At 36.4% G+C, this 6,152-nt stretch overlaps 1 protein-coding gene across 2 annotated transcripts in view; it reads left to right on the top strand.

Moving 5' to 3' along the window:
• The window catches only part of lyst (lysosomal trafficking regulator), a 154,070-nt gene continuing 147,918 nt past the window's right edge, over positions 1-6,152 (top strand). Inside the window, exon 1 of one of the 2 annotated variants that reach the window (XM_031902458.1) lies at positions 1-186. The gene's annotated coding sequence lies outside the window, so the exon portion shown is untranslated. The remainder of the gene's footprint in view (positions 187-6,152) is intronic. The other variant, XM_002935831.5, reaches the window with a different exon arrangement.

The following is a 6,152-nucleotide window of genomic DNA, read 5'->3' as shown; positions in this document are numbered from 1 at the left end:
GATATGAGTTTGACATTTCCTCTACGTGACATCACTCCGCCCGCCCACATACTGGTCACATGGTTGTGACATCAAGGCCTCTTGGAAGCTCCGTTCTAACATCTACCATAGATCCTTGTCAGGTTGCAGCAGGAGCAGAGGTGGTAACAGATATCCTTATGAATTAGTTCTTGTCATCGAAACGCCGTGAGTAATTTATCGTACTCCTTGCAGTCATGCAGTAATATTAATAATATCCTTCATTCCAATTTGTTTATCCCTAACCATGCTACTTTAAAAAAAAAAGGGGTTTAGTTTTGGACTGAGAGCAGATTAAATTGTGTTATTATTTATGATGGTCTTTTTCTGTTTTTCCTTGTGCAGAGTTGTGCAATGTGCAAGCAAAATCAGCCAACACAAAGCCATCTTGCATGTCCAGTGTAACTGTTTAGTCTTTATATTTAAGTCCTCTGACAGGGGATATAAAACAAGTATAATTTGAAATGATATTTATGTTCTCTTCAAATAATTGCAAAAAAATGTTTGTATAGTTCAGTATACTAATTAGAATTTGTGCAGTCCTGTAGCGTTCAGTACAGTAAATTTAATTGCATTAATGCATGCAGGGATGTAACCTGTGGTTTCCCATTCTCTGGTTGTGAGTTGCTTACCCCTCTTACTTCACAGCATATTCCTCTTATTTGTGTTATCTGTAACACATGAACATTGTTGTGGACAACAACAGAAAGCAGTAATGGTCTAGAACAGACAACTTTTTCTTATATGACTTGTTTAAAGGGGTCCTCAATCCAAAAACAGTTTTTTTGCATAATAAAAGAAAATAAGTTTCAAACAATCTTTCCAAAATACATTTGTAAAATATATTAAGTGGTTTTAAAGTTATTTGTAAATTAATATGCAGTTCCTGTTCTCTGGTTCTGAAACAATGTTGCAGAAATCAGTTCTCCAATCGCATCATAAGCAGCAGCTTCTACATTGTTTCAGGAGTCAGGGCCAGAGGTGCCGAAATGTAAATAGCCAGACAGATAATGGTTTTTATAGCAAACGCAAAATGTAACATGTACATTTAAAGGAAAACTGTTTACTGGGGTGCAGACATGTTAGGTACCCCCAGTGATTATAAGCACTTGTACCAGGCCAGTGATCTTGTTCTCTAAAAATTGCACAAGCCTGGGTTATTTCTGTAGAAGCTTATTTGCTGCAATCTTCTTTTGCTTTCTTCTCTCCAGGCCTGGATTGGCGACCGATATCTGTCCAAAAATTGTCCGGATATCTATTGGCCATATTAAAAAATCCTATCAGGGCAAGGAGTGCATCATCGTGTTGATGCGGTCCTCACCCCAATGGCCTGCATCCCATCAGTGTGATCTGATTGTTTGGGCTTCAAGGTGGGTATATCAGTTAAAGATTCACTCATTTGACTACCTTGCCAAATGAGCAAATCGTGACGTGTATGGCCACTTTAAGTTTAGCTTTCACTTTGCTGCGTATGTGGCGAAGAAGATAGCAACAATGAGCTTCTACAGAAATAGCCCATGCTGGTGCCATTTTTACAGGAGCACCAGCGTGGGGTATCAGGTAAGCGATTATAATTACTGAGGGGGGCCTAAGTTTTTGGCACCCCCAAGTGATCATACCTTTAGTTCTCCTCTAAATAATTTAATTAAAAGTTTGAAAGCTGCTCGGAATTGTATTTTCATTAATTATTTAAAAACAGTTTTTAGTTGGAGGTCCCTTTTAAAGTGCAGTTTTCTGTAATAGGCACAAATATACTGCGATTGATTTGTTTTACACAGTGAATTTTCATGTGTAAAAGAAGAATATACCATTGTATATACATTTCAAAAGCTCGTTCTCTGTTTTGTTGTGTCATAGTTTACACCTGATTGCCAGGGGTTAGATACGGTGAACTCGCTAAAGGTAATGGCCCCTGGAGCAATTTAGTCGCCCGTGATCTCTGCAACCGTGTAAGACTAACCGCTCTGAAGTGCCTTTCCACTGGCAACAATAGGAGTCGCCAGTGAAAAGGCCTACATATCGCCTATCTTGTACGGTCTTTTAAATTTGGTAATAAATCTTATATGGCCAAAGTTAGTTTATTTTAAAGGAAAACAAAAACTAAAAGTGTATTGCACAAAAATAATAAATAAATCTTGTTTTATTGTTGATATTTTATAGTATGGGATCAGTAAGGATCAGTATGCTGTACACATCAAAAGAAATCTGGGAATGAATATTAAATTGACTGAAAGCCAGTTTGGGTGTGCATAATTTCAATTTCAAATCTGTAATTCTGTCTTGGGGTTGCAAAATCATGTGTTGTGTACACACACATGCTTTCATTGCCTCCTGACTATTCTGATACTGCATAGCTGATTCACACTAGCAAGTCATATGATTTCATCAATTAGAATTAGTGGTAAGTCATGTTGCTTTAAAGGGGAAATTCAGGATCTACATGATTTAGACAATTATATTGTGGCAGCCATAAAGCAGATTCATATTAAGGGCTGGTTTCAGGTTTAGGCAGCACCATCAAGCAGCAGCAATAAACATTAAAAATAGCTGCAATAACATCAAGTTACGCATAATAAAACCAAAGCTACAATGCTAGGGTCCATTCCTCACATTAAATCATTGTATGATGAGCTTTTTTTTTGCATTATTTGCCTTTTTGTTTTCCACTCTATAGAATTATGTATGAGGTAATATTTTTTTTTTACCATGTACCATGTAGAAAAAAATCAGGGGAGATATGCAGTTTTAGTTTTATTGGTGTGGTCCACCTGGGGTGCAGAATTCTAGTGTGCAAATGACAGGCCTAGAATTTCCACTAAGTAGTGACTGTCTATGGTGTCTTACAGCAGCCCTCCTGGCATTTTCCAGAATCCACAGATTGCCTGCCAGTCCAGGCCTGACTGACTCAAGCATCCATTAAACTATTGCTCTGTGAGGCTACAATTTCATAGTTATTGTTTTAGCTTTCTGTTCAGGTCTTCTCCTATTCATACACCAGTCCCTCATTCAAACCACTGCCTCAGAATCACTCTTTACAGCATATTGAAAATTAATTTAAGCATGAACAACCCCTTTATTTCTATGAAGCAAATTGTGCCTTTCTTTTTTCTATTTTATACATTGCCAGTCTACGTTTGAGTAGGAGGGACAGGCAAGTAAAATGTTGTTTTTTCCCATATGGGGGATATCAGAGGAGTACCAGGAAAAGTGGCAGTAGGATCCTGTAGTTGTGCAAGGCTGTCAGTAAATATAGTTAGCTGCCTTTTGCATTACCAAAGTTGTTTTAGCCCTTTTCGATGTTTCTAATTTCAATGCTTTGGTTTGTCTGATGAAGGTTCCTGTGCTGATCCAAACATTGGCTCAATAAACCACACTTTGATCATTATATTTTTAGTGTAAAATCCTGTTAGTGCTTTTATTCAGTCTGTATATTTCTAAATTGCACTGACATCCTGGTATCATAAACTCTTATTTTGTGAATCATGTTTACTATAATATATATAGGTATAAAATTGTAAATATGGACCCCTTGAACATCATACATGCCAACACCTTTTTTGATCCTTGTCCAGTGACTTATAAACTGTCAATGCAAAAATATTTTGATATGAATTGATCATGATCTAATAAACTGAATATCTTCTATTTGAGTGTTAATTTCACAAAGGAAAATTCACTTTTTATATAGGCGATTCTTAGCTTAGTTTGTTGCTTTTTAAATTTACTAAATTTGGCAAAATTTGTTAACAAGAATCATTATTTTTAATATGAATAGATTACACCCTAATAAACAGCATACCTTTTATTTGGGTGTTAATTTCACAAAGGAAAAATCACTTTTTAGGCACTTCTGGATTCTAGTTTGCTACAAGAACACACTTGAAAACTTAATAATATTTAAAAACTTTTGGACCATTTTTGTATAATGTGCAAAATATTTTGTGGCTAATAAATATAGTAAGGTTGTTGTGCAACAACAGCTGGTAAAGGTAGGGGATCTGTTATCCGTAATGTTCCGAATTACGGAAAGGCTCCTATACTTATCAATCTATATCAACACATACATAACTAATATATATATATAAATATATATATATACACACAAACATTAATACTACTGATTAGTATCACAATAGCCTTGGATGTTTTACTTGTTCAAGAACTCATCCAGGCCCCTTTCATTGTTGTCTTTACTAAAGCTGTTCCTTGTTTTAATATTTTAGTAACAATGCAGAAATTGCATCTGTAATTTTTTTACACCAAAATATTATCTGGCGTAATTCCACAGAAGTAAAAAAAAATGTGTCTCCCTGGTGGGAACTGTTTTTGTTTTTTTTGTGCAGTCAATGCTAGCTGAGAATTAGTTACAGAAATGCACCAAATGTCATCTATCTGATGCCAGGCACCAGAGTACAACAGCTCCTACTGATTGCCATGTGAGAACACATGATTACATGTGATTTAGACATTCGTATATCCAGTCACTTTAGATTTAGTTACCCAGAATGATTCTGCCTGAGGCTTGTGCATAATCTCTATATATTTCAGGCATGTTTGCAGCTGATCAAACTTGTAAATGGATTGTTTAATAACCCGGACAAGCTAGAAATAGAAACATATTTACATAGGATAAATCGAAAATTAATATCTTGCAGCATTTTTGCTCTATATTTGTAGGGAACTCTCCCTTTGGTGTTCCTAAGTATCCCTGTAAATACTATCATATGCTATAGTGTTTCCTATTCTTTTAAATGTGAAAGTTGCTTTTTCAGGCAACCATCACCTAATGAGCACTGGTATGAGCACCCACTTGACAAATGGTCGCAAATATTTGTCTATGGCAGGATTTTAAGGAGCCTTTCTGCTGATTTTTTTTGGCTACTTAAAAAAGTATGGCACTTAATGATTCCAAAGCTGATTTGAGTAATATTACTTTGACCTAATTCTATTTTACCACTGATGTCCCTGACCCTAGACTCCTCCCTATTCTTCTACAAAATCTAGATAGTGTCATAACCTCCACTAATTCCATTTCTATTTTTTTAATCCCTTAATTACATGCACCAGAGTTCTTCTTTTAAAGGAACAGTAACACCAAAAAATTAAAGAGCTTTAAAGTAATAAAAATATAATGCACTGGTAAAACTGGTGTGTTTGCTACAGTAACACTACTATAATTTATATAATAAGCTGCTGTGTAGCCACGGGGGCAGCCATTCAAGCTGGAAAAAAGGAGAAAAGGCACAGGTTACATAGCAGATAACCGATAAGTTCTGTAGAATACAATAGTGTTTTATCTGTTATCTGCTATGTGCCTGTGCCTTTTCTCCTTTGAATGGCTGCCTCCATGGCTACATAGCAGCTTATATAAATTATAGTAGACTTTCTGAAGTAAACACACAACCTTTAACTGCAGGGCAGCAGCACATTATATTTTAGTTACTGTTATACACTTTCATTTTTTGGTGTTACTGTTCCTTTAACAAATCTTTTAAAATACTTTTTCTAAAGGCTAGGGAAAAACTATATGCACACCAACACCTACAGGGCAATAATATACCCTCTAAAGAGAAACCTACAGAAATAATCCAGGTTTAAAGAATAAATAATTAATACAATTACTCTAAACAGCTTCCCAGATTGCCTGCCTTTGTCCCTCTGTTCTTTCTTACCTGGTTGCTGAGTTACATTCTGCTCTATTCCACTCCTTCCTTGTTCAGAGTGAAGCTCCACCCCACTTCCTGTTCAGGTCTCTCACTACACCGACAACTTGTCGGCAGGGGAGAGCCCCTTCTGCGCATGCCTGGAGGCAGCAGGAGCCAGCCTGTGTATGAGCAGGCTTTTTTTTTTCCAGGAGGGTGGGGGCTTCTGCTCCTTCTGAAGACTTTCAAACATGGCACATGTGACTGCAAAACACCAGGGGGAAGTGCTGGACATGGTGGATTAAGATAGTCTTATATTAAAAATTAAGGTATTGTAAAGTGTAGAGAATAGTAGTCTTAGGCTAAATATATGATTTGTTTTTTTAACATTTACATCTCCTTTAAGAACACATGCCATAACAACACTTTAGAGATCAGAGCAACACCCTCCCATATTTGCAAGACCAGTTAGCCAGAATAAACATGTGCAAT

The sequence above is a fragment of the Xenopus tropicalis genome, chromosome 5 (genome assembly GCF_000004195.4).
Source record: "Xenopus tropicalis strain Nigerian chromosome 5, UCB_Xtro_10.0, whole genome shotgun sequence".
Classification (NCBI taxonomy): Eukaryota; Metazoa; Chordata; class Amphibia; order Anura; family Pipidae; genus Xenopus; species Xenopus tropicalis.
This window is presented reverse-complemented; position numbering and strand designations above follow the sequence as displayed.